The following is a 27898-nucleotide window of genomic DNA, read 5'->3' on the forward strand; positions in this document are numbered from 1 at the left end:
TATTATACAATCCATGAAAAATGTGTTTCTGTTATGACTCAAGTTAGGTTACTGGAAACACTTGTATGCTCCACCTTCTGGACAGTAGGCTGTCCCTTTGCTGGTTGAAACTGTGCAACACATGATGGCTCATTTCAGTTCAGTACAGTATGAAGGCATCAGACAAGGGATCAGCAGGACAGATGCCCCCCACCCACCCCCACCCCTACTCTTTAAAGGAACACTCTGCCCGTTTTCAACCAGCTTTGTATCATTAGAACATCAGTAGTATATCAGAAAACTGTAAACGGTTTTGAAGTCTGTCATTTAATTTGACAGTTATTGAGTGTTAAAGTGTGGACCAGTGACATCACTGGTCCACACTAACTCAAATTAATAACTCATTGACTCAAATCAACTCTCAATAACTGTCAAACTAGATGAATGATGAATAGTTTGACAGTTATTGAGAGTTGATTTGAGTTAATGAGTTATTCATTTGAGTTAGTGTGGACCAGTGATGTCACTGGTCCACACTTTAACACTCAATAATTGTCAAATTAAATGACAGACTTCAAAACCGTTTACAGTTTTCTGATATACTACTGATGTTCTAATGATACAAAGCTGGTTGAAAATGGGCGGAGTGTTCCTTTAAGCAGTCTTTATCACACAGAAGCCATATCAGTGAATTATATATATCACACGCAATACATCACACCACCAGCAGCTTCTCAATGGCAGACAGCACATAATGAACGGTCTAGTGACGGAGTAATGGAGGGAACAGAGAGAAAAGGAAGGAGACTGAGATGAAAGCGAGAGTTTTTAAGGATGCACTTGTGGGAGGATGGATGGTCAACCTGAGAGGAATGGTGCAGTATGACAGCTACACAAACGGAAGAGAGAACTGTCTTTTGAGATAGAAGGAAAAGATACGTTCAAAACATGTTTTAGGCCTATACGCTCAGGTCAGTAGAATAAGAATTGCACAAAGTAGAATAAGCAGAAATATAATCATTTTTTGTGATCATTTGTCCCACTGCAGAACAAAGCAAAAGATGAGTCAAAAGCCCCAGTTATGTGTGAGACTCTCAGGAGAGGGCTTTTTACTGGCTTCAGACACTCAGACTGATATGTTATAGAGATGACGTTCCCCAGTGTTTGCTTTGGTTCGCTCTCTGAAACCCGCGTGAATAAAACACCTCACAATATGTGCTGTTTGTCAGAATTGTCCGGTGAAATATTGGCACTCGAGATGCTCTTCTTGGGAGTCTCATCGTTTACAGTCTATCTTTGCGGCTTAGCAAAATGGAAGCCGCCATAATTTATGATCATAATGATGCAGCGCTCAGACGCAGCGTTCAGCAGATACAGACCAGCCATTCATCAGCATGCCGTTGAGAGGCGTGTGCCTAGATTTGTATCGCTGACACTGTCTTAGGGGAAAAGATTCCTGAGAAGTTGAGTCAACAAAACAACTGCCCGCTATGATTCTATCAAATGTATGTATGCTTGTTTTCAAGGTTGTGTTTCAAAGGGCATTGGTGAATTGTTTACATAAATGCATTATGAGAATAGAAAAATTTCCATTTGCATTTGCATTTGGATAACATCAGGAACTCATTTGCATAGCATTCAAAGTGACATAATATTGTCACAAAAGGCCTGGGGACTCCTAACAATATTTATAACCTATTGCATGGGTTGCTGTCATTGTACTTTTGTTTCCCTCACAGTGTCATTGATCCAGCAGGGATGAGCTTGCTGGGGTTCCTCTGCCTTTCCGACATGCTGCCACTCCGAACGTTAACTTCCATTATTCGGACTGGCGGTCGTTCACCTTAGAAGCCGCAATGCCGACCTTAGGTTTAGGCGTGGGGGTGGGAGAGGTTAGGTTTTGGGTTAGGGTCTGGGGGAGGTTAGGTTTAGGCATGGGGGGAGGTTAGGTTTGGCGTGGGGGCTGGGAGAGGTTAGTGAAAAACGGGGAATATAGACCCCCTTTCTGAGTGCCGATATTTCGGAGTGGCAGAACGTCGGAGTGGCAGCACGTCGGAGTGGCAGCATGTAACCGAGCTTGCTCACAACACGTAATAATTAATGAATTAATTCAACACGTATTTGTGGCTTTGGAAGCACAGGCATCTTGGGTCACAAGCACAGCAACTCTTATGGGAATATTACATAAGGGAAAGACGCACTAGGTTTGCACAATTATGGTCAGAATGATAATCGTGATTTTTCTTTTAATCAATATTGAGATCACAATTATTTAACACGATTACTAGTTGACTTTGGGAACATCATGCATTTATTAGACAAAAAAAAAAACAGACAAAAATACTGATTTCTTTGAAATGTCATCTACCCCCCCCCCCTGTCATCTACCCCCACCCGGTGGGGGGCTGGGTAGGGGGACGGAGTGTACCACTGTGAGGGAAAGGGGTGTACTGGATTTACAGCACAAGACATGATCAGAGCAAGATTGCTAAACGGAATGCGGCATTATTTATCTAGATTTTCGATTTTCTTGTTTTCATGATTGTGGGAAGCCAAAGTCTTGATCACGATTAATATTCAATTAAAGGATGGCTTTACCGGTAATCAACCCCCTTTGTATCATTAATCATCTGGGTAATATAAGCACATGGGCAGTGTTTACCTTCTCTCTCTGTGTTTTCCTCACGGAGATCTCCCATTTCCTCGTCTGGCAAAGCGCTCCGTTGTGACGCGTCTTACATCACAACACACGCATCACAACGGAGCTGTGGAAGTTGTGCTGGAGAGGCAGAATCTGCTCCGAGGGCGGCTGTTATTGTTTTTTTGTTTTGTTTTTTACGTATGCGCACATCCACGGAGAATCGCATGGAGAGCCTTAACAAGCCTTAATGACTTGCAGCTGGTGGGGGGCAGAGTTTCTGCAGGCAGCAGCAGGAGCATTTCTGTCTGTGAGGTAAACAGAGAGAGAAGGGAAAACACTGCCCATGTGCTTATTGTACCGAGATTATACAGTATATGATACAAAGTGGGTTGATTAGCGGTAAAGTCATCCTTTAATTGTGCTTTGTGCAGCCCTAATACACACTATAACACAGAGAGAAACAACATTAAAATGTGTGACTAAAGGCTAGCCGTTTGTACTAGCTCCAATAATAAGCTGTGGCCAGTATGTCCATACTTTGCCCGATCCAAGTCGAGCTGCCCTCTTCCAGTCAATAGCCTTTAGTGCTGCAACAACAACATGTTTAGTCAGAGTCGATCTGAAGCTAATAAAACGTCACTAAGCGGCTCTGACTGCAATCCGCTGCTGCTTATCTCAATGGACTGCATTAAAACAACAGTTTTGTCTTTACTCCTTCATTTGTCCTCATGCTCGTGCTTTACAGTATGTGTGAGGTCCAGTCCAACCATGTGGCTGTGTGTGTGTGTGTATGTGTGTGTGCTTGTGTGTGTGTGTGTGTGTGTGTGTGTGTGTGTGTGTGTGTGTGTGTGTGTGTGTGTGTGTGTGTGTGTGTGTGTGTGTGTGTGTGTGTGTGTGTGCTTGTGTCTGTGTGCGTGTGCGTGTGTGTGTGAGAGTGAGAGTGAGCGAGCGAGAAAGCAAGTGAGAGAGAGATGTGTGTGAAATGTGTAATATGGAAAGCATGGGCACACTAAATTCAAATGACTTGTACATGATGCTACACTATGTACAGTACATGGCTAATAAAGGTAATTTTCCTCTAACTGTCTGAATTCAACCTGGAAAAACACCATATCAACTGAAACAAGTTGTTGTTAACACCAGTCCAACCTCTACATTGCCAAACGTGTAGATGTCCATTAAAATTCTTGGCCAGAGGTGAAAGTGTGCAGGGTGTTTTTTAACATTGCAGTCATGTCCAGAGGTTAGATTACAATCGCATTCCCACCAAAGTATCCCTCGTGTGCGGAAGAACTTGTCTGCCGGATGACTGAAGAGGTTCACAAATTGAAAGACACCGCATCAAAAAAAAACTGATTTTTGTCAGATGAGAAAAGTGACATTAGAGAGATAAGTGTGGACACGGTCTGCAGCAGCTATGGGACCGTGTGCTCTGGCAGCTCAAGTAGGAGGGACTGTTGAGGAGGTTGAGGTGCTGTTATAAAGATGGGAATTAAGAAAACAGTTCAAGTATCAACCTTATAGTCACATGTCTCTCTGTGCAGTGTTGGGCGTTAATTACAGTAATGTGATTAACACGTTCAGTATTGAGTAGTGTAAGGGATTACAATTTCATATTCAGTCATTATTACATAACTTTTTTCAAATCCCTGTTTTCTTGTCATATATTTTAAAGATATGTGTGGACAGCCGTTTACGTTATTAGCTAAAAAAAGAAAAAGTAGCATGGGATGCAGATTTTCAGGAGCTGGACATTTTCCCATTACCTTGATGTCAGGGTCAAGGTTCCTTTATTTGTACCCGTGGGTAGATTTGGTTGCAGGGAGTCGCACATTTTTAAAAGACACACAGACAATGGGACAGTACATAGAAGTGCCAAGTGCCATAGTTTCAATCGTCATCACACAAATGCAAAAAGGTTAAAATAAGTAAGAAAACAAGTAAGTAACAAGTAAGAAAACATTTAGCCTAAGGTGGCCCCTTAGGCTATATAATGCAAAAGAGTGGCAGGACAAAGATCAGCCAGGAAGTTATCCCTACCATCTCTCCTACTGTCAATACAGACTAGGGTTGTCAAAAGTATCGATAGTATCGCTAAAAATCAATACTAACATTTTGAAACGGATACAATACTCATTTGCAACAGGTATCGGTAGTATCGATAAGTATCAATTCTAAAAATTTGAAATGGATACAATACTCATTTGCAACAGTATCAATATCAGCACTCAGCAGTACTTTGTCTTAATGAAAAATCAAACATACTACTGATTTCTCCCTCCCTGTCATTGGTGGGTATGTGTTGCTTCAACACGCTCAAAGTGTTCTGATAGGCTGATGACTAGAGCAGGGGTAATCTGCTGTGTTATGATAGGCTGATGACTAGAGCAGGGGTAATCTGCTGTGTTGTGATAGGCTGATGACTAGAGCAGGGGTAATCTGCTGTGTAAAGTCAAAGTTTTTAATGAGTTTTATCAGGTCTAGATTATGGAGAAGCGTGCATCTGTCCGTCCATCTGTCTTTGTTTATTTTTTATGCCTCTTGATGTGTTGTTGTCATCGAAAATGGTATCAAGTATCGATATTTTCCTGGGGATCGGTATCGAAGTAGAAATTCTAGTATCGTGACATCCCTAATACAGACAATCATCGTGAAAGAAATTCCGAAAACAGAGCTACATCCAACAATAAGAAACAATACACTTGACAATTTGTTCCACTGAATCACGGCTGCTGGAACAAAGCTATTTCTGTAACGCTTTGTTCTGCACTTTGGGACTGTGAACCTTCTTCCCAGAACCAGAAGAAGCTGAAATTCCCTGTGCAGAGGGTGGGAAACATCCCTTAAAATTGAGCCAGTTAACTGCTGTCGCTGTCTGGTGTTAACTGCTGTAGCTGTCTGGTGTACAAAGACTCAAGGATGCAAAGATCATTATTGTCCATTGTAAACTTTGTGTGGGCAGCAAACCGCTTTCCACAGCAAAAGCACCCACCCCATCCAATTTATCAAAGCATCTAATACGGCAACACGTGAAAAACAAACAAATTACTATCTATCTATCTATCTATCTATCTATCTATCTATCTATCTATCTATCTATCTATCTATCTATCTATCTATCTATCTATCTAACAACCTAAATGACAACCTAAACTGAAAAGGATGGGAGTTGAAACTGGCAAACAAAAATTGCTCACAAAAGAGGAAGCAATCCCAACAGTATTTGAGAAGCAGATTTAGGAGCTATACAAAAGGAGATAGTTGGAGGTGTTGAGAAGGTCAAAACGTCAAGACAATCAGGCAAGTTGTTGTGGTGGCTGCAGACTGCAGTTGCCTCAGCTAATGTGGTCGTTGGCAGTATGCAAGATGCCCTTATCAAAGGTAGAGAAGTCAGAGAGGATAGTTGGCTCATACAGTAAGATAGGAGATGGGGGGAAAAGGAAAGGTCCCGCAGTGTCTTAGTAGCATCGCTTTGCATGGGAAGACAAATTGAAATGACCTATATCGAACAGTGTTGAAATCCAGAAGTGGGAAGTGACAAAGTCCAAACACACAGACACTTTCTCATCTGGTATTCAGAGTAAGGAGTGTTTATTTTTTTAAATTTAAGTAAGGAACTTGTGTACTTCTGCCACCTCTGGTTGAAATCTGCAAAGGTAAGATGGAAGCTGATGCTGATGGAGTCTACAGACCTAAAATTTGGGAGTGTAGTGCCTTCTGGCAGGCGAGCAGCACAGTGAGTGCTCACACAAAAGGCATCTTACAGGACAGCTCTCCCGAGGGCAGGGAGGAGGGTAGCTCCCTCAGGGACCAGAAAGAAGAGTGTGAAGCAAACACATCAGCAGGAGAGACAGCAAGGTGTGCCGAGAAGTAGGGATGCACCCCTACCACTTTTTTTACAGACCGGGTACAAGTAAGAGTACTTACATTTGGGTGCTTGCCGATACCGAGTACCGATACGAGTACTTAATTAGGGGTCGGGCCGATATATATATTTTTTGTATGTTCAAATGCATGATTATGCTTCATTTATTACAAGCTCTAATATCTATTTTGTATTTGCTGTGAAAACATAAACGCATTTCTCCTTCAAAAGAACCGTAGTCTATTTATTCAAGTTTCTCACCATAAACTTACAAGATTACATTTGAGCACATCATGATCGCCAAATACTCATTTTGACTGAGTAGACCTGGCTTGAACACATCATGTAATTCGATGCAACCTAACGAAGCGAAAGTGGAGAAATATGACGCTGTAATCAGTGACTCTGAAGGCAATATGGATTATACCTGACATGTAACGTTATTGGCAATATCTGGTAAGCCTTTGCTTGTTCCACAACACAGTTTTGTCTGCTAGAAGTGCTAACCAGCTGAGTAACTTACTGAGCTAACGTTAGCAGCTGCTACGATAACGTTGGGTCACCCGCTTGTTAGCTAACGTTGCGTTAGCTCGTGCAACAGTCAGTGCTTGCATGGCTGGCTGCACTGCATCGAGCCCCAGAGCAGAGGACTGACGGTCGGCTGCCTGCCCGCCTTGAAGCGTCCGACGAGCCGCGGGAAATAACGATATTCCTGGAACGCGCGTTAACGAGCCAGTTACATGTTCTTTTCCATTCTACATTAAATTAAGACATTACCGTTCATTTTATTTTGTATGTTACATACTTGGCCAAGTATATTAACATTTACCCGCTCTGATATCTGCTAGAAAAGTCTGCCCACTACCTGACCTCAGCACACTGTAGATATCATTATGAATGAACTCAGCCAAAACCAAAGAAATTTGATTTTCTAGGTTTTTTTGGGCATATACATCGTTAAATAGGTGCACTGTACAACCAGGGATATGATGTGATCCGTAAGGTGCTATCAGGTGCAGTTGTAACTTGTATCAGTAGCCTAGTTTAACGAGCACGAGTACATGAGCATGGTATCGATACCAGTGTCGGTGTTTGGTGCATCCCTATACAAAGCGGGGTCAGCGGACGAGTTGGTAAAGTGCAGAGAAGAAGAAACCTGGCTGGACCAAGTTGTGGGAATATAAATTAGAGTCATTATACAGTAAAGTGCAACATACTTTATGTTGTCGCCTCTCCAAAATCTCCTCCGAGGGGAAGGTGAGGGTCCCTGACTATATCCTTAGTGTTCAGGCACAGCTACTCCGACATATTCTGCCAAGATGTAAAGCGACTCCTGTTCCCGAGGACGACATGCCTGGCCCCAGCCAAGCGCTGAAATGTCGAGCGGCCGCAAGAAATAAAATCAGCGACAGGGAAGATGTGAAAATTGGTGGGAGAGAAATACTATGTCGAGAGCTGTTAAAATCCCATGCGTTTCAAGCATGGGTTTTTAACATATCTTGACATGGTATTTCTGGAGCTGTTGACAGCCCGTTTGCACGGGGCCCAGGATTCAGTGGTAGAACCGTGGAATTCTTTTTCCTGAGAAATTGAAAACACTACTGTTATAGCCTGGTGTCGGGACGGGTGGCCTGGATTCCAGGTGGGTGGGTGGGTGTTTGTGGAAGGATGGGAGGGAGGGGTACTGCAGTAGGGATGGCATGTGTACCAGGGGCGTTTCTAGGTCCTGAAGACATTGGGGGCTTTAGCCAGGTACCCCGACGGGGAGGGGTTTTTCCAATCCGTAAATACCCATGTTGTGAGTCATTTGAGATGGATACAGAAGAACAAGATTAGTGGGTCTCGAGGTCCAGGGACCACCAGAGGTCCTTGATAGGGTTCTGGCGGGAGTCCACTTAGCAAATTTACATATTTTATTTTATTAAATATTATATCTCAATGGTACGAACCCCCCCAGTAACTCCTGTGAAGGTATTTTATTAAGGTACACGCTTCCTGTAAACCTAAATTCTGATGGTGCCGTTTTTGTATCATATGGTACTTTTATTTTGAAACCTAGAGCGGACATAGTGATGTTATATCTACGCTACTTGACGTAAGGTGTGCTCACCGGCCGGTCGCAAAACACATGTCGCTCTTCAACCTACGGTTCTATCTAATCAAAAGCGCCTAGCTGGAATTGGGAACAACGTATTGTTTGTTGTAATGGTTTAATGAAGCAGTGATGTGTGGTTTTGTTTAATGTAACTGTGAAGTGAAGGCATTGTTAATGTGACAGTCATGCTAACGTTAGCTTCTATAGACATTGGAGTGGATGGCTGTGGCTTCATGCTGATGCTAGCGTTGTAGGTTGTATGGTTAATAATATTCTGTGTGAAGATATTTTCTGAGATAAATGGGCCTTGAGCATCAAGGCCCATTTATCTCAGAAAATATCTTCACAACTAAACAACTAAATAACATAAGATAATTTCATAGTTGTAGCGATGCTGTGCATGTTGGCGTATGTCATTTGTTTGAATAATTTCATAGTGAGATGATGAGCTCGTGTGGAGAGGAGGTGGTGAGGAGTGAAGCAGAAACATTATGTAATGACACACTATGACAATAGTAACTGATAATTTGGTCCTGCATAGCCTACTGATATTTTCTGTTTGTTTTTTTTAGAAAACTGTTTAGAACTCGGACTTAATGATTTTGCTTTATTTATTTTATTTTGTTGTTTATTTGATTGTCTGTTCCAATTTTGTAAATGTTTAGTCTGATTTTTTGGTATAATGTACTGATTATTAATGCCAGACTTTGTTTATTGAAAAAAAAAAAAAAAAATTAAAAAATTAAAAAAAAACATCCGGGGCTAGGAAAAAAACATCCGGGGCTCTAGCCCCGGAAGCCAGGGTCTAGCGACGCCCCTGATGTGTACATAAGGAAAGGTGTACCTTGACTATAGCCATATTATAGAGGCCAAAATGGAACGTCACTTCCTGCTTCAGCACTGTACCAGAGATTTTCATCCGCCATTTATTTTCCCATAGACATTTTGTAAATTGCTTATAAAAATTGTTTTACTTGTTCAAACCAAATGGTTCAGATATATTTAGAAACAGGAGAGACCGCATAACATTTCACTCAGACCAAAACGTTAAAAAAAAATGCGGGTTTAAAGAAAACGTTTTTTCAGTGTTTTTTGTTTTTGTTTTGGTCTGTGTGAAATGTTCTTGAAAGTAAAACTATTTTTATAGGCATTTTATGAAATGTCCATGGGAAAATAAATTGCGGAAGAAAATCTCTGGTACAGTGCTGAAGCAGGAAGTGACGTTCACTTTGCCTCTCTATACAGTATCTAGCTTCTTTTTATAGATTTAGGTTTTCCCTGCTCTTATCTCGTCTCTCTCTCTCTCTCTCCTTCACTTCCTTCCCTCCCCCTTTCTTTCTTCCCTTCTTTCTTCCTTCTATTGATGATGTATCACTTCCTTGTTTTTGACCAATAGGCTTTCACATTGATAGAGAATCATCCACCCATTCAACTCATTAGTGTAATACATATAGGTGTGTAAACTACTGCTGGCAATGACCCTGATGAAGACCTATGTTGGACTGAAGGTGACTTTTGAAGGTACTGCAGCCATGCAATGAACCCTTCACAAGATGGATTCAATAATTCCGTTTCGGTTTCTAGTGACACACATTTCTGCCCACAGGAATGACACAGCAGTCAGTTCACTCCGTCTGCCCCAAGGCTCAGAATAAAAAGTCATCAAACCAATGTCACAGCAATTGGCTTCAGTGCCACTGTGAAACCTTTCTTCTTAACATCCGTGGCTTCTTCCCCCTGTCGCCACGGGCGATCACCTCCTCCTACCTCCTCTCCATCCCAGCATGTCTCCGTCTTCTAAAGTTCACCGCTGTCTCCTAAAGCTGCCAAAACAGTCATACGCCCATACAGCTCTATACAGAATGAATTGTAAGATATAGGACAAGTCAAATGTCCAGAGGGATTTTCTGGTTCAAACTGTAATATGAAACGCATTATCGTTTTTAGACAAAGCATTCTACATCTGTGTAATCACAGATTAGAGTCTTCAGGAGCGAGTTACAAATCATTATTGGACAGTCCAAAACCACAGGAACACCATATGCAAATTCTTAAATTAACTGGTATTCCCCTTTCAGAATACATTCATTGGGGCGTCCGGGTAGCGCAGTGGTAGATTCTCTGCCTACCAACGCGAGGGGGGCGCAGGTTCGCATCCTCGTGTTACCTCTGGCATGGTTGGGCATGATTGGCTGGTGTCTGCGGGTGGGAAGCCGGATTGAGGGTATTTGTCCTGATCGCTGCACTAGCGCCTCCTCTGGTAGGTCGGGCCGCCTGTTCGGGGGGACGGGAACTGGTGGGAATAGCGTGATCCTCCCACGTGCTCTCGCTGTCGGGTGAAAAGAAGCGGCTGGCTACTGCGCGTGTGTCGGAGGAAGCATGGTGCTAGTCTCGGCTCTCCCCAGATCAGCAGAGGGTGGAGCAGCGACTGGGGAAGCAGGAAGGGGGAAATTGGCCAAGTACAATTGGGGGAAAGATTTCAGTAAGCTCACTGTGTGTGTGTGTGTGTGTGTGTGTGTGTGTGTGTGTGTGTGTGTGTGTGTGTGTGTGTGTGTGTGTGTGTGTGTGTGTGTGTGTGTGCGTGCGTGCGTGCGTGTTTCATCACAACGATTCACTAACTTTGTAAAAGATGATTCTATCTATGATTGCAAGTCTATATACCGCAGGCTATTGCAGTTTTCAAAGTACTATACACACACACAGCAGTGTCTAATGATGTCCCACGGGACTGGCTCTTCCTTGCAATAACTCACCTTTTGATTTCCCCAAATCTCCATCAGTTTGACCGACCTGGTTAGGATACCCAGCAGTGAACAGAAAACAGATTATGACCGGCAGAGTATTCCAGTTTTTGGCTTTATAAAGTGGAGGAGATGGAAACTCATGCAGAGAAACACAGCTTGTGAAACATTCAAACTGACTTTGATGTACCCTACAGGAATAATTAGCCAAAATAAATGATGCATGATGTGAAAATATTCTATGATTCCAATGTAATTATTGTATTTTTTTTTCTTTACTTTTAAGTCCCACATTATACTGCACAGAATGTGAATTTCAATACATTTCAGTGTCTAAAATATTGTCTTGTTTGTTCCAGCCATCTCGACCATGGTGGGCCTTTGGATAAAGCACATTCAGTTCCCTTGTTACAAGGCACCTGAAACCTTACTTCAATGATCACAGTCTGCTTCTGAACATTCTAACATCCAATCAAAACGAACAATGGAAACCCGGAGCTGAAACAGATGAGACAAACGCTATTTGTCTCAGAAAGGCAATGATATTTCCCCAAAATGAGATGACAGAAACACTTTATGTATACCTCAGGAAATGCATGCTCAAATGCACAGTGACAGTCAGAGTTCCATATGTAATGTATATGACCATGATGTGTTAGCGTAAACTAAAATGCATGCTGACAGAATCCTATCCGATGCTGCTCAGATTGGAGCGAACACTAAGTGCATTTTAAAGCCTAATAAAACCCATGTAGAACCAGCAGAAGGTTCTGCTGTTCTGGTGCTGACACTTGCAGAAAGGCCCGTGGACACGCTGTAAACACCCACTGAACTTTGTACAAGAACTGATTTTATATCACTCATTTATTTTATGATAAATGAGCTTTGCCTTTGCATCAGTTGAAATTATGAAATGTAATTAATAATTGTTTGATAACTGTTGTTTGTTCGATTTTGGTGCATTTTGTTTCACTTAGATAGATTGTGATGGCTGTAGCCTGGGGATTTCTGCTCTCAAAAGCAAGCAATCAATTATAGCTTCATTGCCAATTTCGATTAGCTGAGCAGGCGCTCCCACCGCGGCTGACCTCGTTTAAATGGAACTCTAACTTTCCAGGTGTGGGTCACAACTGTTCAAAGGAATACTGTGATTGCAGAACAAGTGGACGTGTCAGCGAGAGGTCGTCTTTGCACTAACCGTGTGCGTCAGGTGCGTTGGAGGTGTAGAAGCAGGAGACTCCCGCACAGTGACTTCACTTAAGCGGTAATGGAATCAAAGTCTTGCTTAAAGGATGGCTTTACTTGGTAAATCTTGGTCAAATAAGCACATGGCCAGTGTTTTGCCTTTTCTCTCTGTTTACCTCATGGTTTATTTGTTTATTTAAAAGGATCCCCATTAGCTGCCGCCGAAATGACCGCTAGTCTTCCTGGGGTCCAAACACAATACACAATAAATTACAGCAATTGTAAACTGTAGACAATGGTGAATTTGCTCCTGCTCTTGTCTGCAGAAACTCCGCCCCCACCAGCTGCAAGTCATTAGGGCTCGTTAAGCCTCTCCATGTGATTCTCCATGGATGTGCGCATAGTTAAAAGATAAAAAATGAACAATAACAGCCGCCCTCGGAGCAGATTCTGCCTCTCCAGCACAACTTCCGCAGCTCCATTGTGACGCGTAACGCGTCAGAACGGAGCGCTTTGGCAGAGGAGGAAATGGGAGATCTCCGTGAGGAAAACTCAGAGAGAGAAGGTAAACATGTGCTTATATTACCCAGATTATTAATGATACAAAGTGGGTTGATTAGCGGTAAAGCCATCCTTTCAGTGATTGCAGAACAAGTTCAACCCGTGTTCATACTTGTAGCTACGCCATCATCACCCAGCATCAGTCCGGTGTAACCTCCCCTCAAGGAGAAGAATTCGATTCACCTCAGGGGTGATTCATCAAAATGAGTCCATTGCTCCCATGTGAAGCAGAGGTATTAATTTAAGCTGTCACCTTGAACAAGATAATGATCTAATAACATGACATGTGTTTAGCTTCACAAACCATAGATGCAAAAAGCAAACGTGTAAACTTGACAAATTTGTCCATGAGTCTTATTAAAAAAAAGCCAAATCACTCCCTGCTGATAACGCCGCATTTTAACCTGTCATGCTGTTTGCAAGCTGAAAAGAAATGAAAATGATAACTACAGAAGCAATCTTTCAATCTTTCACAGGGGAAAACAAACTGACATCACCCCTTGAATCAACAGACATTATGACATCAGGATCTCAGATTAATATTCATCGACACGAACGATGTTGACCATGAGTCACATTGAACAACCTGTTCCATTTCTCACGGGGAACGGCTCTCTCACACCACTGCCACACACACACACACACACACACACACACACACACACACACACACACACACACTGACACACACCACTGCCATGTGATCACTTCCTTCACAGTATTGATTGCAGAATGGTGTTAGCACTGTATGAACTGTCATCATGACACCCACACGCACGCACACACACACACACACGCACGCAAACACACGCACGCACGCAAACACACACACACACACGGACGCACTCACAAACACACACACACACGCACGCACACACACACACACACGCACACATACACACACGCACGCACACACGCACACACACACGTACACACCTGACGAAGGGGCAGTTTCAATCCTAATTAACGCCTTTGATGACCGATCAATACCCATCACCACACACGCATGTACGGGGGGGGGCGCACACATGAACACACACACATGAACACACACACACACACACACACACACACACACAGGTGTGCGTTTTGCAAGGGCTTATTCCCACTGGAGGCCATACTGTATGTCAGACCGATGCTTATGTTCTTTGCTCATGCTATTAGAGGAAGTGAAACTGTATACGGCACGCTTTCTAAAAGACGTACGCTCCCCTTAATTAAGAAATAAAGATTTTTCTTTTCATAGTAAAGGTTATCGCCAAGGGGGCGAAATGGCAGAGATAGATAAGTCAATCAATGCGTCGCGGTGGGGGAGGGATGAGAGAACCCCACAGTGAGCAGGTTCTGTTCTGTTCTTTAACAGGTTTAAAATGAACATTAGCAAATGGATGGGAGCTGCTGCACAGGCTGCCAAGGCCGTGACAGGGGAGAGGGGAAGGTGTCTGCCAAAGCCGTGACAGGGGGGAGAGGGGAAGGTGTCATTTGCGGATTCAAGGGATTCTGGAGCACTTAACTCACCGAGATGCAGTGTCTGGAGGTCACCTTTCAGCACACTGCCTTTGGGTGTCCATGCTGTCTGCTGCTGCTGCTGCTGCTGCTGCTGCTCCAGGATTATCCTCCTCCCACTGGATCATGGCGTCTGGGAGGCAGACAGCGGAGCAAAGGGCCAGGGAGAGAGCAAGAGAGGAAGAGAAAGAGACGGAGAGAGAAAGAGAGGAAGACAGAAAAAGACAGAGAGAGGAAGAGAGGAAGACAAAGAGATGGAGAGAAAGAGAGGAAGACAGAAAGAGGAAGAGAGGAAGAGAGAAAGAGATGGAGAGAGAAAGAGACAGAGCGAGGAAGAGAGGAAGACAGAAAGAGGCGGAGAGAAAGAGAGGAAGACAGAAAGAGACGGAGAGAAAGAGGAAGACAGAAAGAGATGGAGAGAGGAAGATAGAAAGAGGAAGAGAGGAAGACAGAAAGAGATGGGGAGAGGAAGAGGAAGACAGAAAGAGACACAGAGGAAGAGATGAAGACAGAAAGAGACAGAGAGAAAGAGAGGAAGACAGAGGGAGGAAGAGAGAAAGAGACAGAGAGAGGAAGAGAGGAAGACAGAAAGAGACGGAGAGCAAAAGAGCAAGACAACGAGATGTAGAGAAAGAGAGGAAGAGAGGAAGACAGAAAGAGACGGAGAGCAAAAGAGCAAGACAACGAGATGTAGAGAAAGAGAGGAAGAGAAGAAGACAGAAAGAGATGGAGAGAGGGAGACAGAAAGAGATGGAGAGAGGAAGAGAGGAAGACAGAAAGAGATGGAGAAAGAGAGGAAGACAGATAGAGATGGAGAGAGAAAGAAAGAGAGGAAGACAGATAGAGACGGAGAGAGAAAGAGAGGACAACAGAACGACATGGAGAGAGCAAGAGAGGAAGACCGAAAGAGAGAGAGAGGAAGAGACAGAGAGAGAGAGAGTTGTGTCCAAATTAGGCAGTGGAACACCTATAGCACACAGAGTTTCTCAAACCTTCGCAACAGAGGGGGTTAAATGCATTGCAAATAATGAGCACGTAATTTTCATAGCTTTCCATGTATGTCAGCGCTAAATAGCTCCTAGCAGCCTCACAACAATCCAGCCATGATGTCCGTTAAGCTAATTCTGCATGTTTTATTTAACGCAATCTGTTTTAATCAGGCATTTACTGGAGTAGCGTGGCTACCATTCCCCACTGGATCCTATCTGTCAGAGGGAAGAATGGCACGTCTTCATAGGGAAGTGCTCACATGCCTTATATAGCCTTGGTCTCGCAGCGTTGCCTGCTGCACATAGCTGGATGTAGCCACGGGCGAAGGAAGGAAGCAGGGCTTATGGAAGCTCATTAAAATAGTCCTCCCGTCTTAAGAGACAAATATGAATCTGCTATAAAAAAAAAAAAAATCAGGAGTAAAGGAGCAGTCGCCAGTCCATAAAAAAACACATTCAAAGCGGAAGTCGTAGTCGTCTGGAACGAGAGAAGAGAGAATGAGAAAGGGCAGATGATGACAGGAGAAAGCTGGAAGTTAAGACGCACACTCCCAATATTTCCACAGCGATCCCAGCTTCTTTCCTTTCCGTGAAACTTTTGTAAATTACGCCTCAAAGGTCGATCGAGCAAACGTGTCACTTCAATATATCTTTTTTGCTTCACAACTACATCTTTTTCCAACATTTTTTTTTATTATGAATGACATTTCACTGGCTGCGTAAAACGACTTAAGCAGACACGCATACAAATTAAAATTTCCACTACTGTTTTCTTCTCCTTTATAGAAAGTATTCTAAGAGCGCTAGATCCTAAAACCGATGACCTCGCTTGGCCTATGCGTTCTGTTTCTGCTGAGTCTGCAGACGCATTTTCAAGTGAGCCCTGAAGAGGGCTTAACGACACAATTACCATATTTCAAGTAGCCTCCTGTAAATCTGTACCAAGACTTATAAAATGAGCCTCGGTATGTATGAAATGAAATATGAATGGGTGGGCTACTATGATATGAGGTGGGAATCATCCAAATACAGTAGCTAATATGAACATACAATAGCCCACTGTTAATCTTAAACAGCAGTGTTGCATACATAAGGCCCTTCCTTTTTAAGACAAGGAAAAGGTCAAGGACTGTAATTAAAGAAGCTTCAGTTCTCTACAATAGACGTAGTCTCACAGTAAAATGCAGGCAATGTTGGGGTTAGAGTTTGTGCTAATTTTCAAAATGCAACTGTGAGCGCGCGCACGCACGCACGCACACACACACACACACACACACACACACGCACACACGTGCACACACACACACACACACACACACACACACACACAGTCCCCCTTCTTTTCTTGGCACATTGGTATCACCTTTCAACACGGTTTATTCCTGCATGTGTGTGACTGAACAGACCCTCAAAACCGGGCCTGTGATGAATGTGTTCTGGGATTCATTTTATGATTCAAATAGCTTGTTTGGGGGTTGATTTAAGAGCCTTGAGGTCTGTTCTGACATGATAAAAATAAGAAGGGCGGTAGAGCGTGCACATGCGCTCAGTGGGTCGGGTGCAGGACAAATAAACGATGAACTTGAAAAATAAAGTACAGTAATTAGCGTTTTTTCGATCTTTACGACGATCTTTGTGAAGATCGTAAAGATCCCAAACGTTAATAAACTGATGAAGATCGTAAAGATCGAAAGCTTAATAAACTGACCGGCGAGCATATCCAGCGTGCGGACATTACTTTATTTTTCGTGATCAAAATGGGGCTCAAACTTGAGTGAACCGTGAGGAATGTGGAAGACGTTTATTGAGCCTGGCTTTGCTATTAACTATCAGGCAACATCTTGTCTTTACAAGAAATACCTCATCCCGCCTATGGGGGTAAAAACACTCCAAATGACTCCATACCTCACCACCTGCTTGTCAGGAACCCGCGCCTCCGCGAGTGTCTTACAAATGGCCTTTTATGATGAAGCGATATAGGCTGGAGGAGTGTATATTGTCTCCAGCTGTGACACTGCGTTACAGGAATGTGTAGGAGCGAGGAGTGAGAGAGAGAGAGAGAGAGAGAGACACACACAGACAGACAGGCAGAGAGAGAGAGAGAGAGAGAGAGAGAGAGAGAGAGAGAGAGAGTGGGCTTTTCCTAACGGTTAAACTTCAGCTTGAGAGTCAGCCAAGGTCGTCCTCTTTAGTTGTGACATGGAGCCAGTGTGAGTCGCTCACTCGGACGGTCTCCATCTGCTCCCACTGATAAGACTGGGCTACTTAACATGCAGCAGACAGACAGACAGACACCACGACTGGCTATTGTGTGGATATTTCCATTAAAACTATTATTGAGATAACCATATAAAGAGTTGTTGGATCACAATTAAAGCAAGAGTGTAGCGCACACATATTAAAATACCCTGCTTTTATATGAATACAATCTGATCCCATTTGCGGCCTAGCGGAAACAATATCAAAATAAGCTAATAGCTTTCTCAAGTTCATTTTTTTTTTAAATAGATTGCAATCAAAAGCTATGAAAAACGAAGTGATGACTGGGGCCAGAGGTCTTTTAAAGGATGACTTTACCGGTAATCAACCCACTTTGTATCATTAATCATCTGGGTAATATAAGCACATGCGCAGTGTTTACCTTCTCTCTGCGTTTTCCTCATGGAGATCTCCCATTTCCTCCTCTGCCAAAGCGCTCCGTTCTGACCCGTTACGCGTCACAACGGAGCTGTGGAAGTTGTGCTGGAGAGGCAGAATCTGCTCCGAGGGCGGCTGTTTATTTTAATTTTTTAACTATGCGCACATCCACGGAGAATCAAACGGACAGCCTTAACGAGCCCTAATGACTTGCAGCTGGTGGGGGCGGAGTTTCTGCAGACGGGAGCAGAGCATTTTCTCTGTGAGGTAAACAGAGAGAGAAGGTAAAACACTGCCCATGTGCTTATATTACCAAGATTATATATGATACAAAGTGGGTTGATTACTGGTAAAGCCGTCCTTTAACGATTGGCTCTGTTGACGTACCATAGTGTCTTTGTTAACAAGCAATCCCATATCAAGAAACTTGAGACTGCGACATCCATAAATAAGCCTGTGTTACAATGTTCAGTCTATATAACCATGAAGGAGGCGAAACTTCTCCAGTTCTGTCTCTATTCAAAAACAACAAAAAGCCGGCTAAACAAAACAACGCAAACTCTGCACCGCCGGTGTTGGTATCAGTACAGATTTACCAGTCTGTTGGGAAATCTATACATCTCCCAGGAAATGTACAGATTCACCTGTCTGTTGGGCTATACATTTCCCGTTTTTCTACATTTACCAGAACATAATATGGAGACTTCCGTCCTTAACCTCGTCACTCACGCACTCGACACATGCAAATGTCATAACTTGATTAGAATAACACAGTTAACAACATCGTACTTCGATTATGAGAAACCCAGTCAAGATGCCTGGCTTAGCCTACTCGGATATTAAATTATTGTGGCACATAAACATCTTACTTGTACTCTCTTCAGTTTTGATATTCATGATGGGTACAATTTGATCTCAACAAAACAATTCTTTCCCCTTGTATTCGAAGGAACTTACTCGTCCTCAGACAAAGAGGCAGGGCTGAAGGGAGCAGCAACTTCTCTCTCATGCTTCTCCCCCCCCTGACAGATTGTTCTAACCACACAGGAGGAAAGGGATATTCTGGTAATTGGTTTTATTACTCTATCTCATGGAAACAGAGACTCAATCGCAGGGTATCAGAAGAGCATTTAACATGCTTAACTGAGACCTTACCCGGACTCTCGCCTGCAGTCAGTCCACTGGTTCTTTCTCAGCCATGCTGAACCTCAGATATCAAGGGGAGCTTAATTAGGTGCACATGCAGCTCGCAGCTCGGCTACACCGCTCTCCTCGCCACAGTCTGCTTCTAAATTCTTTATCGGGGTGAACAAAATAGAATCACCTATACTTCTGCTTTGGAAGTGTCTCGCTGAGGAACTTTTTGATAGCTTTTCTACGGTGTTCAAACTTGACCTGCACCAGTGGAGCCTATCCTCACTGATAAGCCAAAAAGATAGCACAAGGGAAATAAACAAGAGTCTGGGTATCCGCTATTTGAACCAGAAAATGATTTGAAAACATTTTAACCGTTTCTTATATGGACAGCTGCACACAGACCTCAGGAAAGTCGCCTATCTTCAAACGTTTAAAGTCCCCAACACATAGAAATCTGCTGAGCAGCAGCAACAGCGGCCTCTGCTGCCACACGTGGTAATTACATGATGCTAACTAATGCTAGCCTACTTATTTCCCTGTTTGTACATTTAAATATTAGCCTTATTTTACTGTTTCTGCTTGTACTCTCTACTATGCTAACCTCTGTGTGTGTGTGTTTATAGTGATACACTCAGAGCAAATACATTTCACTTCCTATACGTTCTTCACAATAAAAGCGTCCTGTTAGTTTGTCAGGGGAAAGCTTTTAATAATAAGGAGCTGGAGGAGGAAATGGAGTTACATCCAGGTAACTTTGTCAAAATTACATAGTGCAGTAACAGGCCTTTGGGGGTGCAGAGTGGGAATGATAGGGGGACCATTCAGAAGTCAATGTACCATCAAAATGATTTAAAATACGTGAAATAGTTATATATTGGGGCTTTGAACCGATAATAAAGAGTTTCCAGGATATTGGTGAAGACAGGATGTCCCAGTTTGCCGTTGAGACTGGAAAAGTAAGAATAAAATAAAAAATAACATAGCCTATTGTATTCAAATGCATGCTTATTAAAGATCCACATGGACTCAGAACCTGAGTTCAGTTTATGCTCTGGGGCTCTGATAAAAACAGAAATACGGGTGAGACTTCACCTGCTAAACATTTTGTGTGATGATGATGGTAACAGTTTGCACGTGTTTAATAAACTGGCAATAAAAAGAAGCCATATTTGTTATACTGGGAGCGGGAGGACAGTTTGTTCTTTTGCAAACATCTCCATGTTATTCTGTAGTGAAGGTGAAGCGCAGCCTGAAGTCAGCTGTCAGTACACATCACTTGAGCTGCACATGAAACTATTAATTATCATCAATCTGTGATATTCAACGAGTTCCAGGAGTGATTTTTGCAATTTTGAAATGTTGCGTTTACTTTTTTTGATGCACATCTGCTTCTACTTCAGTCAGTGATTTCCTCCGTTTCTCAGAATGCCATTCTGCAATCAGGGGAACAGGAGTGAACTTCAGCTGTGGGTATGCGACTGTAGTGCGACTGTAGTAGTAAAATTAGCTTCAGGATATTAAGTGATTTCCCCCCCCACAGTCAGAAACTTGTAATACAAGCAAAAAGTACAAACACGAGGAGGAAGAAAAAAGTTACACTTTTTTCAATGTTTAAGGAGATATAGTTCTTATGCGAGCTAGCTCATAGCTATCAAATTAGTATGTTTATAACAAAGAAAAATATCTTCTCAAATATTGAAACCAGTGTTTGGAAATTGCTCTTTCTAGTAATTACACTTATATAGCCTACCGAATATCCAATATCAAGCCTCCTTCACTCAAGTTTTTAAATGTAGGTGGACAGAGCAATAGGGCTAGCAGTTAAAGCAGCCTGTCCAAAGCTTCAAACACGTGGCCATTCTACTAACCTGTTTCTGAGATGACCAGGGGTTCATGGACTGGACTGATCAACAGACCACAGCTGATGCAACAGATGAAGACAGCAAATGACAAGGGAGGAATAGCTGGATGAGAAGCAGCCAGGGGTGTAGTGCTGTGGTGGGAGCGGAGGGGAGAGCGTATCGCTCCCACACTTTTTCTCCAAGGGTTTGTTTTTACAGTAGTAAAATAGTAGGGGAATCGTTCCTCATATAGGTGTATAACTTCTCCAGATAGCACTACACACCTGGAAGCAGCCACTAGACAAGCCCATGAGGCAGTAACAGGAGGGAGGAGGTGAGCAGAGGATGCCCTGGAGACAGCACGGGATGAAGGATGGAGAGGATGAACTGTAAAAGAAACTGTAAAAACAATTTTTTTTTTTTTTATCAATCTCTTCTTTGAAATAAATGAGCCCTGCACTCTCCAACAGATTTAAGAGGATATGCACAACTTCAACAGTGACGTGCGGTTTATATAAATATCAGATCTTTATCAGTGAGACAGTTTAACAGTTTACAATGTCATTGCATCCGCCACAACGTCAGATGGTCAATTAAACAAAATCTGAAAAAAAACCTTCCCACTTTCCAGACAGCCTTCAAACTGCTCTGTTCAACTATACACTATTTGCTGCTAAGTGTATTCTTATGCAATCTTCCCGAGAGACAAAAGAGAAGAAGAGAGAGCCCTTGAACGTTTGCCAAACGCAAAGCATTCTCTCTCTTCTTTTCTCTCGGCCTCCCTCATTTGTTAAAAGTCATCTTTCTAAAAGAGTCCCGAATGAAAACACTGTCTCGCCTGTCACAGGCAATATACAGACAGATTCGGATTCAAACTATGAAATATGGGGAGGAAGGGGAGGCATTACTTTGACACTTCTTGTCAGGAGGGATGGCAGAGTAGGTCTTCTTGACCCCCTCAAAAATACATTTATAGCCTGGATGCTATCTAGACTATACAGTTCCCAAGATCGTTAAGTTTAAGTCCTTCCTTCGTCCTTCGGATGAGACGTTAAACCGGGGTCCTGACTCTCTGTGGTCATTAAAGATCCCATCGGCACTCTTCGCAAGAGTAGGGGTGTAACCCCGGTGCCCCATGGCTTAATTCCCACACAGGCCTTCCTTCAATCATGGCCACCTAATCATCCCTCGTTACTTAATTGGCACATTCAGTCCTCCACTCTCCACCGTGATAGGCTGATGTGTGGTGGTGAGCGTTCTGGCGCAAACTGGCTGCATGTCGTGCATCACCCAGGTGGGTGCTGCTGCTGCTACACATCGGTGGTGGACGAGTTGAGTTCCCTCCGCCCTCCCTCCCCTGATATGTGAAGCGCTTTGAGTATCTAGAAAGGCGCTATATAAATCCAATGACTTATTATTATTACTTGTGTAAGTTTCTCAGTTCTCGCAGATGACAGCGTAGTCCAACAAATATCGTTTCTTTCGAGGTTTTGACTGACTTTATGACAGACTGCATCGGCGCCTGCTCGAAAGTTAATTATCTCTGGCTTATCGTGTCTTTTCATGTCTTTGCGTTTCATGACGGCTACTGCTTTTATGAAGTGTAGTCGCAGACTGTAGTTCAATCATGGAAGACCAAATAAGGCATTAATAGAGCACCCCATGCTGTCATAACCCAAATGACATCATAAATGACATCATAAATGACATCAGTTATGACATCATAAATGCCCTTCTCCCAAATGACATCAGTTATGACATCATAAATGACATCAGTTATGACATCATAAATGACATCAGTTATGACATCATAAATGCCCTTCTCCTGGTACTATATAAAGCCCCATCACCACAGCTTAAATCACACTTGTGCAGTCATCACTCACCTTGTGTCAGCATCACGCATTCATCCAGCATCTCCAGAGCAAAAAGCTTCATTCAGTCCAGCACCATGTCCGAGTCCGAAAACGAGCAGCAAAGTTTCAGCTCCACCGTGGACGCTTTCCTCCAGAGCACATTCAACGCCCCGGCCAGCCTCGGGCAAATCCCCAATCCCCAGGCTCCATCTCCGGGCGTCACAGGCGTCTCATGGGACGCTCCCCTCACCAGGGGCCGCGGCCGCAAAAGAAGATCCAACGTCAAGGAGGTCCTCGTCTCGCCTGGATCTCAGTCCGCACAGCACTCCGGAGGCCGCGGCCGCGGCAAAAGAGCCCAGAAGTCCACCTCCCCCGGATCTCAGTCCGCACAGCACTCCGGAGGCCGTGGCCGCAGCAAAAGAGCCCAGAAGTCCACCTCCAAGAAAGGCCCAGCGAAGCGCACCACGACTGCCGGCTCCTCGGCGGACGCGCCAAGGCTCCAGCTCGCGAGCCCCACGCTCCCCACGGCAGCAGCCCAAACAGCCCTGCCCCAGGTTTCAGGTCGTATCCCCCCTTTTCAGCCGGCATCTCTTCCGGCGGCCGCACTCATTGCAGGCCGGGTGCCAATCCCCGAGCAACTCTGCCCTGTTGCATACGGCCGCTTCCCTCTCCCGCGTCCGGTCGGGTATTATCAAACATGCATTTAGTCCCTGGTTTCAGTCAACGTTGCGGCATTGCTGCTGCACTCATTTCAGGCCGGGTGCCAATCCCTTAGCATACGGCATACGGCATACGGCCGCTTCCCTCTCCCGTGTCCATTCGGGTTTTAACAACATGCCTCTAGTCCCAGTTTCCAGTCAACCTTTTCTTTTTCATAGCATGGTTCCTCTCTTACGCATCCAATCCATCGATCCAATCCCAGTCATTTAGATAAAGTATAACCCTTGTAAACTTTTCCGGCCATGCTGAGTAGCGCGCTAGCTACCTGGCTAGCCACCGGCCTTCCATGCTATACTGCGCATGCGCGTGGCTGGTCTAGCGTTGCCAAAGATGCGCATTGCAAATGCAAGATGCGACACTATCGTCTCCCGTCGCATGCTTCAGGCAAAATGGCGATAATCATCAGTTCTGCTGTTGCCGTCCTTCAAAATATAAGTAAATGTATAGCTCAGCGCTAGAGCGGACTGGCTTGAATGTGGGAAAGCGGGGTTCGAATCCCGTGTGCGCGCTGATATTTTAATTTAAGATCCTGGTGAAATATGGTCTAAATCTGAAGTTCAATAAACGTCTGCAAATAGCGGGTGAAAAAACTTTCACTTTCAAATTTAAACGTCTTTTCAACCGAAAAATGCTTGCGGGTGGTTCTGGCTTCAGCATATGCTTGAATTAAGTTCTAGAGGTGAATGGTTGCAGAAAAGAGGCACCATGAGTTCCCTACTTTCTCCCAGTAGGGAATCGATCTTCCTCTACGAGATTTACTCTGGTATTGCAAATGCATACGAAGCTTCAGTCTCGATCATAAACAAAAGGTGCTCCTCCCAGTCCACCACGGCTTTAATGTGCAGTGCAGCATCACCCGGCTTTCCGTTATGCATAACTCGTCAGGTCAGCAGAGCTCATTCCCCGGTCACGGCTCAGTAGATTCAGCAGAGCACATCCCTGGTCACAGCACAGTGGCTACAGCAGAGCATATCCCGGCAGCGTTGCCAGACGTACGATAATTATCGTACCTGTACGATAATTTTGACCTCTGTACGATGTACGATCAATAATCCCCAAATCCCCCAAACGTACGAGAATCTCATCATTTCGTGACACTTAGACGAATCCTACGTCTATCACTCTATCTGTTTATACAATCATCTCTTCAAACAAACATATTTGCAGCTAATACGTGCAGGGTGTTTTGTTGTTGTTGCAACGCAGGCTGAGACCACAGTGTTGAAAAATCATGCCAAGTCCAAAAAGTAGCCTGTGATTAGCGCAGCCCCCCGACATAGGCGCGCCGAAGGCACGCGCGCTGGGGAGGGGGCGTACGATAATTTCACTCCAAAAACGATAATTTTGACCCTCTGGTACGATAATTCAACATTTGCCATCTGGCAACACTGTATCCCGGTCACAGCAGTGGCTCAGCAGAGCATATCCCTGGGCACAGCTCAGTGGCTTCAGCAGAGCTCCTCCCCGGTCACAGCACAGTGGCTTCAGCAAAGCATATCCCTGGTCACAGCACAGTGGTTTCAGCAGAGCTCCTCCCTGGTCACAGCACAGTGGCTTCAGCAAAGCATATCCCCGGTCACAGCACAGTGGCTTCAGCAGAGCTCCTCCCTGGTCACAGCACAGTGGCTCCAGCAAAGCATATAGCCGGGCACAGCACAGTGGCTTCAGCAAAAGTATACCCCCTGGGCACACCTCTTAGAAAATTGGAACGGAATCTCATTTTTCTACGACGAAATCGTCTCGTCTGCCGACGACTTAAAACTTTCTACAGATGCAGCACATTCACTGCTCCCCCTCCCGCTGGACGTCAAAACTAATCAAAAAGGTCATGGCACGAAAACCGCGTGTCTCCACAGCCAGTCTCTGCCTCAACTGAACTAAGTCCACCGTACAACAGCTCAGCCGAGGGTGCGGGTGCAACTCTCCCGAAGTGACAGTACACGACTGTCAAAACAAATGAAAAAGGCCCATAATAGACATACTGTAGACACGCAACTTAAAGTCAAATCCAAGGGGAAAACGTACTTATTAACAATGGTCAGCCCACCTTTAATATTCCAAATGTCAAAATGCACAAATCAGAACGTGCATCTATTAGGAATAGAACGGATAGATAGGAAAACTATGAGAAAAATATCAAGCCTATCTTTGCCTCATACAATTTGGGATAAAGTAAGTGCACAACTAAAGAATATAACATTATGTCTACTCATTTTTAGACATTTTCATGCCATAATAATATAATGCTAAAGGTTAAATATTGCATCTTTAAGCCATTGCTGGCTATGCTCATGCAGGTTGTTGCGACCTTGGTCATTACTGACCTTAAAAAATGCAGGTCATCGCTGACCTTTTTCTTTTGGGGGGGGTGGTCCCCTCCCGGGGGGGTCCTTCCTTCAACAACTGGGCTGCTGTCCTCATCAGCCATGCGTCCTACATCCATCCAGAGCAAGCTGCTATATCATCAGCCCAAAGATGCCTCCTTCCATGATTGGTAGGAAGTATTAATGCATTTCGTTGGTGGCGGTCTTCTCTCCCAATCCCCGTTTGGTGCCCATGCCCGGGCAATTTGCATATAACCCCATAAGTGTCCTCGCCATTGCTTAACCTCAGTCAGCCCACGTCCTGACAATTTGCACAACCCATCATCCCTGCATTCTGCTTAAACATCAGTCAGCCCATGTCCTGACAAGTCAGCCCCCGTCCTGACAATTTGCTCAACCCATTATCTCTGCATTCTGCTTAAACCTGTCAGCCCACGTCCCGAGAAGTCAGTCCACATCCTGACAACTTGCTCAACCCATTATCCCTGCATCCTGCTTAAACTTCAGTCAGCCCACGTCCTGACAAGTCAGCCAATGTCCGACAATCTGCATAACCCATCATTCCGGCATTTGCATAAACCTCAATCAGCCCTTGGCCCCCTTTTCCTCATCTCTCCCCATCATCACATGACAGGATCCTGGTTCATCCTTCACTTCAAGACCACACTCCAGAAATGCAACATCCCTGCAGAGAACTATTCCAGTCACTCCTTCAGGATCGGAGCAGCCACATCAGCAGCCATGCAGGGGGCGTCCTCCGCCTCCCTTCAACAACTGGGGCGCTGGTCCTCATCCGCCTATGCATCTTTCATTCGACCAGAGCAAGACACCATATTATCAGCCCAAAGATCCCTCCTTCCATGACTAAAGAGGCAACAAGCACTTCGTTGGTGGTGATCAAACTCTCCTTTTCCTCATCAATGCGCCCATGCCCGGGCTATCCACATCCACGCCCTTGCAACCCCGCTTTGCCTTAAAAAACCCCGGTCAGCCCCTCATCTCCCGACATGCCTAAATTCTCCCCCCGTCAGCCCACGACCTGACTAAAGCATACACCAGGCGAGCTCCATGACCCCCGTTTTCACTCTCCCAGTTCCTGAAATAACTTTAAATTCCTTTGGGGGATGTCCTATCTCATACAGCACTGACGCCCCTCTCTCATAAGCAAGAGGAGCGTCACATCATGGAGTCATACGCCATACTCAAACTGTCTATTCTGATTCAATAAAGTTTGTTAAAATTATATTACGAGTCTCTCATGATTGAAGTGTAGTCGCAGACTGTAGTTCAATCATGGAAGACCAAATAAGGCATTAATAGAGCACCCCATGCTGTCATAACCCAAATGACATCATAAATGACATCATAAATGACATCAGTTATGACATCATAAATGCCCTTCTCCCAAATGACATCAGTTATGACATCATAAATGACATCAGTTATGACATCATAAATGACATCAGTTATGACATCATAAATGCCCTTCTCCTGGTACTATATAAAGCCCCATCACCACAGCTTAAATCACACTTGTGCAGTCATCACTCACCTTGTGTCAGCATCACGCATTCATCCAGCATCTCCAGAGCAAAAAGCTTCATCCCACCACCTCCCCAGATCACCACCAATGTCATGACTCCTGTTGGAAACAAATCCCCTTAGGGGGGATGTCCTATCTCATACAGCACTGACGCCCCTCTCTCATAAGCAAGAGGAGCGTCACATCATGGAGTCATACGCCATACTCAAACTGTCTATTCTGATTCAATAAAGTTTGTTAAAATTATATTACGAGTCTCTCATGATTGAAGTGAATAT

At 44.2% G+C, this 27898-nt stretch overlaps 1 protein-coding gene across 1 annotated transcript in view; it reads right to left on the reverse strand.

Moving 5' to 3' along the window:
• Positions 1-27898, reverse strand: part of chrm3a (cholinergic receptor, muscarinic 3a) — a gene marked incomplete at its 3' end in the record, with an annotated part of 134709 nt that overhangs the window by 72982 nt on the left and 33829 nt on the right. The window contains exon 2 of the mRNA XM_083650511.1: positions 14586-14706. The remainder of the gene's footprint in view (positions 1-14585; positions 14707-27898) is intronic.

This window comes from Poromitra crassiceps (assembly GCF_964638095.1).
Source record: "Poromitra crassiceps genome assembly, chromosome: 14".
Lineage (NCBI taxonomy): Eukaryota > Metazoa > Chordata > Actinopteri > Beryciformes > Melamphaidae > Poromitra > Poromitra crassiceps.